The sequence below is a fragment of the Bombus huntii genome, unplaced genomic scaffold (assembly GCF_024542735.1).
Source record: "Bombus huntii isolate Logan2020A unplaced genomic scaffold, iyBomHunt1.1 ctg00000170.1, whole genome shotgun sequence".
In the NCBI taxonomy this organism is placed as follows: Eukaryota; Metazoa; Arthropoda; class Insecta; order Hymenoptera; family Apidae; genus Bombus; species Bombus huntii.
In genome coordinates this window covers 75,001-86,649 of record NW_026099408.1, presented here as the reverse complement: position 1 = coordinate 86,649, position 11,649 = coordinate 75,001, and the positions used below count along the sequence as shown (strand labels likewise).

General features: G+C 44.3%; 1 long non-coding RNA gene and 2 other non-coding genes across 7 annotated transcripts in view; 2 read left to right on the top strand and 1 right to left on the bottom strand.

The window, feature by feature from the left end:
* Positions 1-5,635: 5,635 nt before the first annotated feature.
* On the top strand, positions 5,636-7,558 carry LOC126877454 (small subunit ribosomal RNA). The gene has a single exon (XR_007695043.1). It is a non-coding gene; the product is annotated as a small subunit ribosomal RNA (ribosomal RNA).
* Positions 7,559-8,524: 966 nt separating this feature from the next.
* LOC126877446 (uncharacterized) overlaps positions 8,525-11,649 on the bottom strand; it is a 78,035-nt gene continuing 74,910 nt past the window's right edge. For all 5 annotated transcript variants that reach the window (XR_007695033.1, XR_007695032.1, XR_007695034.1 and 2 more), the window contains one exon: positions 8,525-9,921. This is a non-coding gene — a long non-coding RNA (uncharacterized LOC126877446). The remainder of the gene's footprint in view (positions 9,922-11,649) is intronic.
* LOC126877462 (5.8S ribosomal RNA) lies at positions 10,946-11,100 on the top strand. Its single transcript, XR_007695047.1, has one exon. It is a non-coding gene; the product is annotated as a 5.8S ribosomal RNA (ribosomal RNA).

The window sequence follows — 11,649 nt, the reverse complement described above, 5'->3', positions numbered from 1 at the left end:
GAATTTTTTCGCCCCGTTACGAAAGTACCGAAAGTTCAACTCGAAATAACTCGCTAAAAAGCGTTATAACGTATCGAAATTTTGCGTGAAATCGTTACGTTTCGACGAAATCTAGTCGAAAGTAGCGATTTCACTTTATTTTTTTAAAAAATTTCATCCTCCGGACCAACGTGACCGGGGACGTTGGAACTTAGAATTTTTTCCGCCCCGTTACGAAAGTACCGAAAGTTCAACTCGAAATAACTCGCTAAAAAGCGTTATAACGTATCGAAATTTTGCGTGAAATCGTTACGTTTCGACGAAATCTAGTCGAAAGTAGCGATTTCACTTTATTTTTTTAAAAAATTTCATCCTCCGGACCAACGTGACGGGACGTGGAACTTAGAATTTTTTTCGCCCCGTTACGAAAGTACCGAAAGTTCAACTCGAAATAACTCGCTAAAAAGCGTTATAACGTATCGAAATTTTGCGTGAAATCGTTACGTTTCGACGAAATCTAGTCGAAAGTAGCGATTTCACTTTATTTTTTTAAAAAATTTCGTCCTCCGGACCAACCTGACCGGGACGTTGGAACTTAGAATTTTTTCGCCCCGTTACGAAAGTACCGAAAGTTCAACTCGAAATAACTCGCTAAAAAGCGTTATAACGTATCGAAATTTTGCGTGAAATCGTTACGTTTCGACGAAATCTAGTCGAAAGTAGCGATTTCACTTTATTTTTTTAAAAAATTTCATCCTCCGGACCAACGTGACCGGGACGTTGGAACTTAGAATTTTTTCGCCCCGTTACGAAAGTACCGAAAGTTCAACTCGAAATAACTCGCTAAAAAGCGTTATAACGTATCGAAATTTTGCGTGAAATCGTTACGTTTCGACGAAATCTAGTCGAAAGTAGCGATTTCACTTTATTTTTTTGAAAAATTTCATCCTCCGGACCAACGTGACTGGGACGTTGGAACTTAGAATTTTTTCGCACCGCTACGAAAAGGCCGAAAGATCCCCTCCAAATAACTCGTTAAAAAGTGTTATAACGTACGAATATTTTTCAAGAAATCGTTATAACTCGATAAAATACGTCGGGATTAAGCGTTTATATCGTCGGCAGACGGATATAAAAACGTTTGGACCGACACGACCGGTCGTTGGAACATAGAAAAATTCCGAGCCGGTACGTTGGGACTTAGAAAAATTCCGAGGGCGAAAAAGTTTTTTCGAGTTTATTCGTTAAAAAGCGTTACAAGGTATGAATTTTTTTGCATAAATCGACGTAACTCGACGAAATACGTCGGGATTAATGGTTTATTTCCGTCCGAGAACGATTTTAAAACGGACCTATGCGGCCGGTCCGTTCGTACTTGGAAAATTTTCGGACCGAACACTCTTTTTCGATTAATTCGTTAAAAAGCGTTATAACGTACGAATATTTTTCAAGAAATCGTTATAACTCGATAAAATACGTCGGGATTAAGCGTTTATATCGTCGGCAGACGGATATAAAAACGTTTGGACCGACACGACCGGTCGTTGGAACATAGAAAAATTCCGAGCCGGTACGTTGGGACTTAGAAAAATTCCGAGGGCGAAAAAGTTTTTTCGAGTTTATTCGTTAAAAAGCGTTACAAGGTATGAATTTTTTTGCATAAATCGACGTAACTCGACGAAATACGTCGGGATTAATGGTTTATTTCCGTCCGAGAACGATTTTTAAAAACGGACCTATGCGGCCGGTCGTTCGTACTTGGAAAATTTTCGGACCGAACACTCTTTTTCGATTAATTCGTTAAAAAGCGTTATAACGTACGAATATTTTTCAAGAAATCGTTATAACTCGATAAAATACGTCGGGATTAAGCGTTTATATCGTCGGCAGACGGATATAAAAACGTTTGGACCGACACGACCGGTCGTTGGAACATAGAAAAATTCCGAGCCGGTACGTTGGGACTTAGAAAAATTCCGAGGGCGAAAAAGTTTTTTCGAGTTTATTCGTTAAAAAGCGTTACAAGGTATGAATTTTTTTGCATAAATCGACGTAACTCGACGAAATACGTCGGGATTAATGGTTTATTTCCGTCCGAGAACGATTTTTAAAAACGGACCTATGCGGCCGGTCGTTCGTACTTAGAAAATTTTCGGACCGAACACTCTTTTTCGATTAATTCGTTAAAAAGCGTTATAACGTACGAATATTTTTCAAGAAATCGTTATAACTCGATAAAATACGTCGGGATTAAGCGTTTATATCGTCGGCAGACGGATATAAAAACGTTTGGACCGACACGACCGGTCGTTGGAACATAGAAAAATTCCGAGCCGGTACGTTGGGACTTAGAAAAATTCCGAGGGCGAAAAAGTTTTTTCGAGTTTATTCGTTAAAAAGCGTTACAAGGTATGAATTTTTTTGCATAAATCGACGTAACTCGACGAAATACGTCGGGATTAATGGTTTATTTCCGTCCGAGAACGATTTTTAAAAACGGACCTATGCGGCCGGTCGTTCGTACTTAGAAAATTTTCGGACCGAACACTCTTTTTCGATTAATTCGTTAAAAAGCGTTATAACGTACGAATATTTTTCAAGAAATCGTTATAACTCGATAAAATACGTCGGGATTAAGCGTTTATATCGTCGGCAGACGGATATAAAAACGTTTGGACCGACACGACCGGTCGTTGGAACATAGAAAAATTCCGAGCCGGTACGTTGGGACTTAGAAAAATTCCGAGGGCGAAAAAGTTTTTTCGAGTTTATTCGTTAAAAAGCGTTACAAGGTATGAATTTTTTTGCATAAATCGACGTAACTCGACGAAATACGTCGGGATTAATGGTTTATTTCCGTCCGAGAACGATTTTTAAAAACGGACCTATGCGGCCGGTCGTTCGTACTTAGAAAATTTTCGGACCGAACACTCTTTTTCGATTAATTCGTTAAAAAGCGTTATAACGTACGAATATTTTTCAAGAAATCGTTATAACTCGATAAAATACGTCGGGATTAAGCGTTTATATCGTCGGCAGACGGATATAAAAACGTTTGGACCGACACGACCGGTCGTTGGAACATAGAAAAATTCCGAGCCGGTACGTTGGGACTTAGAAAAATTCCGAGGGCGAAAAAGTTTTTTCGAGTTTATTCGTTAAAAAGCGTTACAAGGTATGAATTTTTTTGCATAAATCGACGTAACTCGACGAAATACGTCGGGATTAATGGTTTATTTCCGTCCGAGAACGATTTTTAAAAACGGACCTATGCGGCCGGTCGTTCGTACTTAGAAAATTTTCGGACCGAACACTCTTTTTCGATTAATTCGTTAAAAAGCGTTATAACGTACGAATATTTTTCAAGAAATCGTTATAACTCGATAAAATACGTCGGGATTAAGCGTTTATATCGTCGGCAGACGGATATAAAAACGTTTGGACCGACACGACCGGTCGTTGGAACATAGAAAAATTCCGAGCCGGTACGTTGGGACTTAGAAAAATTCCGAGGGCGAAAAAGTTTTTTCGAGTTTATTCGTTAAAAAGCGTTACAAGGTATGAATTTTTTTGCATAAATCGACGTAACTCGACGAAATACGTCGGGATTAATGGTTTATTTCCGTCCGAGAACGATTTTTAAAAACGGACCTATGCGGCCGGTCGTTCGTACTTAGAAAATTTTCGGACCGAACACTCTTTTTCGATTAATTCGTTAAAAAGCGTTATAACGTACGAATATTTTTCAAGAAATCGTTATAACTCGATAAAATACGTCGGGATTAAGCGTTTATATCGTCGGCAGACGGATATAAAAACGTTTGGACCGACACGACCGGTCGTTGGAACATAGAAAAATTCCGAGCCGGTACGTTGGGACTTAGAAAAATTCCGAGGGCGAAAAAGTTTTTTCGAGTTTATTCGTTAAAAAGCGTTACAAGGTATGAATTTTTTTGCATAAATCGACGTAACTCGACGAAATACGTCGGGATTAATGGTTTATTTCCGTCCGAGAACGATTTTTAAAAACGGACCTATGCGGCCGGTCGTTCGTACTTAGAAAATTTTCGGACCGAACACTCTTTTTCGATTAATTCGTTAAAAAGCGTTATAACGTACGAATATTTTTCAAGAAATCGTTATAACTCGATAAAATACGTCGGGATTAAGCGTTTATATCGTCGGCAGACGGATATAAAAACGTTTGGACCGACACGACCGGTCGTTGGAACATAGAAAAATTCCGAGCCGGTACGTTGGGACTTAGAAAAATTCCGAGGGCGAAAAAGTTTTTTCGAGTTTATTCGTTAAAAAGCGTTACAAGGTATAAATTTTTTTACGGGAATCGTTCTATCTCTATTAAATACGTCGGGATTAAACATTTTTATCGATTTTTTCAAAAAATTAGCGTTCGTCGAACTGACACGACTGGGATATTTTTCTAATTTTTTCGTTAATTAACGTTACAAGGTATATATTTTTTTGCATATTTCTACTTATTTTAACGTATTGTAATTGATTATAAACTTATTTTTTGTCCGTATTCGATAAAAGAGTATGTTTACTGATGCAATTTTTCGGTGAAAAAAAAAATTAATTTTTTGGTAAAAATGCATTTCTATTATGTTAATAAAACGTCTGGTAATGTATTTCGATGGTTGGATATTGGCTTTGTATAGTAGTGATCGAGCGTTCGCGAGACTAAGTTCCAGCGTCCCTTCCGAACGGTACGTTGCTACGGAGGTTTTGCACCGTAAGCGCGCGGCCGCTAGCCCGGCCGGCGCCGGCCTTCCGGCTGGCGCTTTCGTATCTATAAGAGAGACGTCGAGCCGGACGGTTCGGTCGGAACAGCGTTGAGCGCGTGGCTATTCTACGGCCTCGGTTGAGAATTCAGTCACCGCTCCTCGAGTCTTAGTGTATTTTACGCTATTTCTCGACTGTTCCTCCGTTCTCGTTCTGGTTTTTTCTCTACACTGCTGCGCCGCGGGTCGCTGTCCTGGACGTAATGACCAAATATCGTGGCAAGGTTCCCCTGAGTCGGGAAGCTGGTGACCTGTGTGTACGTATTCTAACAAAAATTGTTAGATGCGTGTGTGCTTGTACTAACTGAGCATCGATTCATTCAAAAGAGTATAACCGTCTGCTTTCTATAAAAACTTCTGCTTTCGCAGAAGTATCCGATGAGGCGGTAGGAGCGTACTATCTTTGCGTAGTATGTCTTCTGCCGAAAATGTTCTACCGATTGAAAGAATATTCTTACGGTATGTCCAGCGCGACGCACTGGGATACGCGCTTGTTCGTTCAGCGTGAGGTGCGTATACGTGCTTTACCGCTAAGATATTCTAATAAGTCTTTTTACACGAAGACAGCATTATGGAAATGTTCCTTTAGAAGTACGATTCTAAACATTTTATATAAGACTATGAGAAAGAGAGAGAGAGAAGAGAGGAGGTGGAGTTGAGAATTACAAAGTGGCTGCGAGCGGCGTTCGAAGATTATTACTGAACTATGGGTGTATCTCGAACGTCGCTAGGAGATATATTTTATAGATATATCTATCTTAAGAACGAAAAGTCTCGTCGTACGGTGCTTACGTCCCACCTACGACACGAAGAGAACTTAAACGAAATTTATAAGAATTGTTATACGAATAAGATCCCTGGTTGATCCTGCCAGTAGTCATATGCTTGTCTCAAAGATTAAGCCATGCATGTCTCAGTACATGCCGCATTAAGGTGAAACCGCGAATGGCTCATTAAATCAGTTATGGTTTCTTAGATCATACCTACATTTACTTGGATAACTGTGGTAATTCTAGAGCTAATACATGCAAACAGATTCCGACCAGAGATGGTAGGAATGCTTTTATTAGATCAAAACCAATCGGTGGCGGATGGCTCGTCTGTCCGTCCATCGTTTGTTTTGGTGACTCTGAATAACTTTGTGCTGATCGCATGGTCATCTAGCACCGGCGACGCATCTTTCAAATGTCTGCCTTATCAACTGTCGATGGTAGGTTCTGCGCCTACCATGGTTGTAACGGGTAACGGGGAATCAGGGTTCGATTCCGGAGAGGGAGCCTGAGAAACAGCTACCACATCCAAGGAAGGCAGCAGGCGCGCAAATTACCCACTCCCGGCACGGGGAGGTAGTGACGAAAAATAACGATACGGGACTCATCCGAGGCCCCGTAATCGGAATGAGTACACTTTAAATCCTTTAACGAGGACCAATTGGAGGGCAAGTCTGGTGCCAGCAGCCGCGGTAATTCCAGCTCCAATAGCGTATATTAAAGTTGTTGCGGTTAAAAAGCTCGTAGTTGAATCTGTGTGTCACAGTGTCGGTTCACCGCTCGCGGTGTTTAACTGGCATTATGTGGTACGTCCTATCGGTGGGCTTAGCTCCTCGCGGGCGGTCCAACTAATATCCCATCGCGGTGCTCTTCACTGAGTGTCGAGGTGGGCCGATACGTTTACTTTGAACAAATTAGAGTGCTTAAAGCAGGCTACCTTCGCCTGAATACTGTGTGCATGGAATAATGGAATAGGACCTCGGTTCTATTTTGTTGGTTTTCGGAGCCCCGAGGTAATGATTAATAGGGACAGATGGGGGCATTCGTATTGCGACGTTAGAGGTGAAATTCTTGGATCGTCGCAAGACGGACAGAAGCGAAAGCATTTGCCAAAAATGTTTTCATTAATCAAGAACGAAAGTTAGAGGTTCGAAGGCGATCAGATACCGCCCTAGTTCTAACCATAAACGATGCCAGCCAGCGATCCGCCGAAGTTCCTCCGATGACTCGGCGGGCAGCTTCCGGGAAACCAAAGCTTTTGGGTTCCGGGGGAAGTATGGTTGCAAAGCTGAAACTTAAAGGAATTGACGGAAGGGCACCACCAGGAGTGGAGCCTGCGGCTTAATTTGACTCAACACGGGAAACCTCACCAGGCCCGGACACCGGAAGGATTGACAGATTGATAGCTCTTTCTTGATTCGGTGGGTGGTGGTGCATGGCCGTTCTTAGTTGGTGGAGCGATTTGTCTGGTTAATTCCGATAACGAACGAGACTCTAGCCTGCTAAATAGACGTAACTTATGGTATCTCGAAGGCCCCCGGCTTCGGTCGGTGGGTTTTTACTACCAACGTACAAACAAATCTTCTTAGAGGAACAGGCGGCTTCTAGCCGCACGAGATTGAGCAATAACAGGTCTGTGATGCCCTTAGATGTTCTGGGCCGCACGCGCGCTACACTGAAGGAATCAGCGTGTTTTCCCTGGCCGAAAGGCCCGGGTAACCCGCTGAACCTCCTTCGTGCTAGGGATTGGGGCTTGCAATTATTCCCCATGAACGAGGAATTCCCAGTAAGCGCGAGTCATAAGCTCGCGTTGATTACGTCCCTGCCCTTTGTACACACCGCCCGTCGCTACTACCGATTGAATGATTTAGTGAGGTCTTCGGACTGGTGCGCGGCCAATGTGATAAGCATTGCCGATGTTACCGGGAAGATGACCAAACTTGATCATTTAGAGGAAGTAAAAGTCGTAACAAGGTTTCCGTAGGTGAACCTGCGGAAGGATCATTAACGATACGATACCAAAAGAATTTGACTTGAACACATATAAAAACTATGAAATATATATCACAATGGTCGGTAAGGAGCCGTACTCCTCCTGTATCGACGAAAGTATATACGACGTATTAACAAGCTATATACTTTAACAAACGAAAACGCCAGGGAGCTTGGCAACCTCCGTTGGCACGAATAGAAATATTCTTAAGGAGGAGACGACCCTCCAGCTACGGAATTATACGAAGAGAAGGTGGCACTCTCTCTCGATCATCGGGATGAAGAGATATATATATACAAGTATAAAAACGAAATGCGAATGAAACTTATTCGAGGCGCCTGCGTGAGGTCGTAAACAGAAAGACCCGCCGTCTCCGAATAAAACATATAACATATAATATATATATATATGAAATTCTAATAAAAGGGAACTCTAGCTTCGAAAGAGCCAACAAAAGTTAAGGCTCGATATCAAACGAAAAAATTACGATGGAAACCAGGTGTAAAGAGAAATGCAGTCGTGGCGCCTGCGAGAGGCCGTACACAGAAAGACCCGCCGTCACGATCTCGTATTTCGTATTTGCATCGTGGAAACCGTACAAACGAAATATAAAAGTCCATGCAAACTAATAAGAAAATCTCTAAAGTGCCTCGTGTCGGAGTGATCATGCTCGCCTATTCTCTTCTATGTTTCGTGGTCTGTGTTGCGTTTGTTCTCCTCCTAGCAACGGGACATATCGAAGACTCCTCTTTGGGATCGAACGAAGCGTCTAGAACGAGTCGACGAGAGCGAAAGAACTTGTAGCGAGTCGCGCAGAGCGAAAGGATACCGATATACATCTTCGAAGGTTCTCTTCGAAGATCCATGGATACCTTCTGCGTCGACTTCTCTCGTCTCTTTCATCGAAACTCTCGTCGTTCTCGAAACGTGCTTCCTACCCAAAGGGCGTGTGCTCTTCGTATGTCGTTTCGTTCGAAATAACGAAACCACGTGTAACATACTCGTGGATCGGGTAACCTAGAACGAAGACGCATCGCGTGGATGTTGGCCCGCTATGCGACGATGACCGATGATGATGATGATGATGATGATGATGATATGATGATGATGTCGATGTCGACGACGACGACGATGAAGACGATGTGTAGCAACGATTCGTAACTAGTCTAGCCGAAGTTCGTTCAGAGGGGAACGCCGCCGGCTTCGAAGCCTCGATGTCGTGAGTCGGACACCCGTGCCGTCGCTAGAGTTTTTCAAACTCTGCTTCTGGATATTGGGACGAAAGACCGCTCGAGGACGACGACAGCCGTGCGTGCGTATCCCATCGAATTTTTTTTACACCACCTGAACGAGACTAAAGTTTCGTCTAGTTGATCGTCTACCGTCGCATAATGTATATTATATACCGTTCAGAGGGGACCGGCTGTCTATCCTCGTTGTCGTGAGTCGGACACCCGTGCCGTCGCTAGAGTTTTTCAAACTCTGCTTCTGGATATCGGGACGAAAGACCGCGCGAGGACGACGGATGCGAGTCCCATCGAATTTTTGACTTACACACTACCTGAACGAGACTTAAAGTTTCATATTATATACCGTTCAGAGGGGACCGGCTGTCTATCCTCGTTGTCGTGAGTCGGACACCCGTGCCGTCGCTAGAGTTTTTCAAACTCTGCTTCTGGATATCGGGACGAAAGACCGCGCGAGGACGACGGATGCGAGTCCCATCGAATTTTTGACTTACACACTACCTGAACGAGACTTAAAGTTTCATATAATATACCGTTCAGAGGGGACCGGCTGTCTTTCCTCGTTGTCGTGAGTCGGACACCCGTGCCGTCGCTAGAGTTTTTCAAACTCTGCTTCTGGATATCGGGACGAAAGACCGCGCGAGGACGACGGATGCGAGTCCCATCGAATTTTTTATTTACACACTACCTGAACGAGACTTAAAGTTTCATCCAGTTTGTCGTCTATCATCGCATATATAATATACCGTTCAGAGGGGACCGGCTGTCTATCCTCGTTGTCGTGAGTCGGACACCCGTGCCGTCGCTAGAGTTTTTCAAACTCTGCTTCTGGATATCGGGACGAAAGACCGCGCGAGGACGACGGATGCGAGTCCCATCGAATTTTTGACTTACACACTACCTGAACGAGACTTAAAGTTTCATATAATATACCGTTCAGAGGGGACCGGCTGTCTTTCCTCGTTGTCGTGAGTCGGACACCCGTGCCGTCGCTAGAGTTTTTCAAACTCTGCTTCTGGATATCGGGACGAAAGACCGCGCGAGGACGACGGATGCGAGTCCCATCGAATTTTTGATTTACACACTACCTGAACGAGACTTAAAGTTTCATCCAGTTTGTCGTCTATCATCTCATATATAATATACCGTTCAGAGGGGACCGGCTGTCTATCCTCGTTGTCGTGAGTCGGACACCCGTGCCGTCGCTAGAGTTTTTCAAACTCTGCTTCTGGATGTTGGGACGAAAGACCGCGCGAGGACGATGGATGCGTGTCCCATCGAATTTTTGATTTACAAGACACACACTACCTGAACGAGACTAAAGTTTCATCGAGTTTATCATCGCATAACCCGTTCGGAGGGGACCGGCTGTCTATCCTCGTTGTCGTGAGTCGGACACACCGTGCCGTCGCTAGAGTTTTTCAAACTCTGCTTCTGGATATCGGGACGAAAGACCGCGCGAGGACGATGGCTGCGAGTCCCATCGAATTTTTGTTTTTTTTTTTTTTTTTAAAGAAAAAACACCACCCGAACGGAGATGTGTTCTATCTTTCGTCGATTTTTCATGCTTTCAGTCGGTCGCGTGGTCGCCATCCGTTCGGAGGGGATCGCCGGCTTCGAAACCTCGATGTCGTGAGTCGGACACCCGTGCCGTCGCTAGAGTTTTTCAAACTCTGCTTCTGGATATTGGGACGAAAGACCGCTCGAGGCGGACGGCCGCGCGAATCCCATCGAATCTTTACTATCACCCGAACGATGGAGAGATGCACGCGCGCTGTTTCTTGAATAATTGGACGAGAGAGTAGAATCAAACACATATATAACATGGGCTAGCCACCGTGCTTACTCGTTCGCGAGATCGTGTGCTGTACAGAGGATTCAGAATCGGGTGTATATATCCCCGTCGTTTCCTGACGAACGGAGCTTCGATCTCGATGGTTGTTATATATCATAATGTACTTTACGCCCGGCCGGCGAACGCGCGTATCTTCGCGCGTTCGTCGTTTTCTTTTTTTTTCGAACGTTTTTGTGTCGTCAATCCTATGGCGACTTCTGCGCGTTCGATTCCCGTTGGTCGAACGTGACGGAACTCGGCTTCGCTAGAACCGAGAAGAGTACATTTGAGTATTGAACTGTTGTAAATTTATAAAAGATTACCCTGAACGGTGGATCACTTGGCTCGTGGGTCGATGAAGAACGCAGCTAATTGCGCGTCAACGTGTGAACTGCAGGACACATGAACATCGACATTTCGAACGCACATTGCGGTCCACGGATACAATTCCTGGACCACGCCTGGCTGAGGGTTGCTCACGTAAACCTAAGACTGCTTGCGTTGCGTATCGTTACTCTCCGTATCTGTCTCTCTCTGTCCCTTCTTGCCTTAACAACCCGCCGTCGTTCTTCTTTATATAAGAGAACGTTTCAGAGTCGGACGAAGGTACAAGAACGAGGATACGAATAAGAGCGGACGGAGAGAACATACGCGACGTACGAGCGATTGTTGGACGCTCGTCGGCGTTCGTCGCGGTCGTGCAGAGACCGTGCAAGTCGTACGCATGCTCGATATATAATCTATCGTGTTCACGGGAGACTACGAAACTCTACCTCTGTCTCTCTCTGTCCCTTCTTGCCTTGACAACCCGCCGTCGTTCTTCTTAAAAATTATAAGAGAACGTTTCAGAGTCGGACGAAGGTATACGAAGGGATACGAATAAGAGCGGAGAGAACCGGTCACGGACCTGCGTGAGTGCTCGCGGCGTCGTGAGTCGTCCTTACGAGGGCGACCGCCCGCTTATGCACCGCTTCGTGTATCGGTTATCGAACGTATATACTCGTAGTGTTCTCCTCGTGACCGA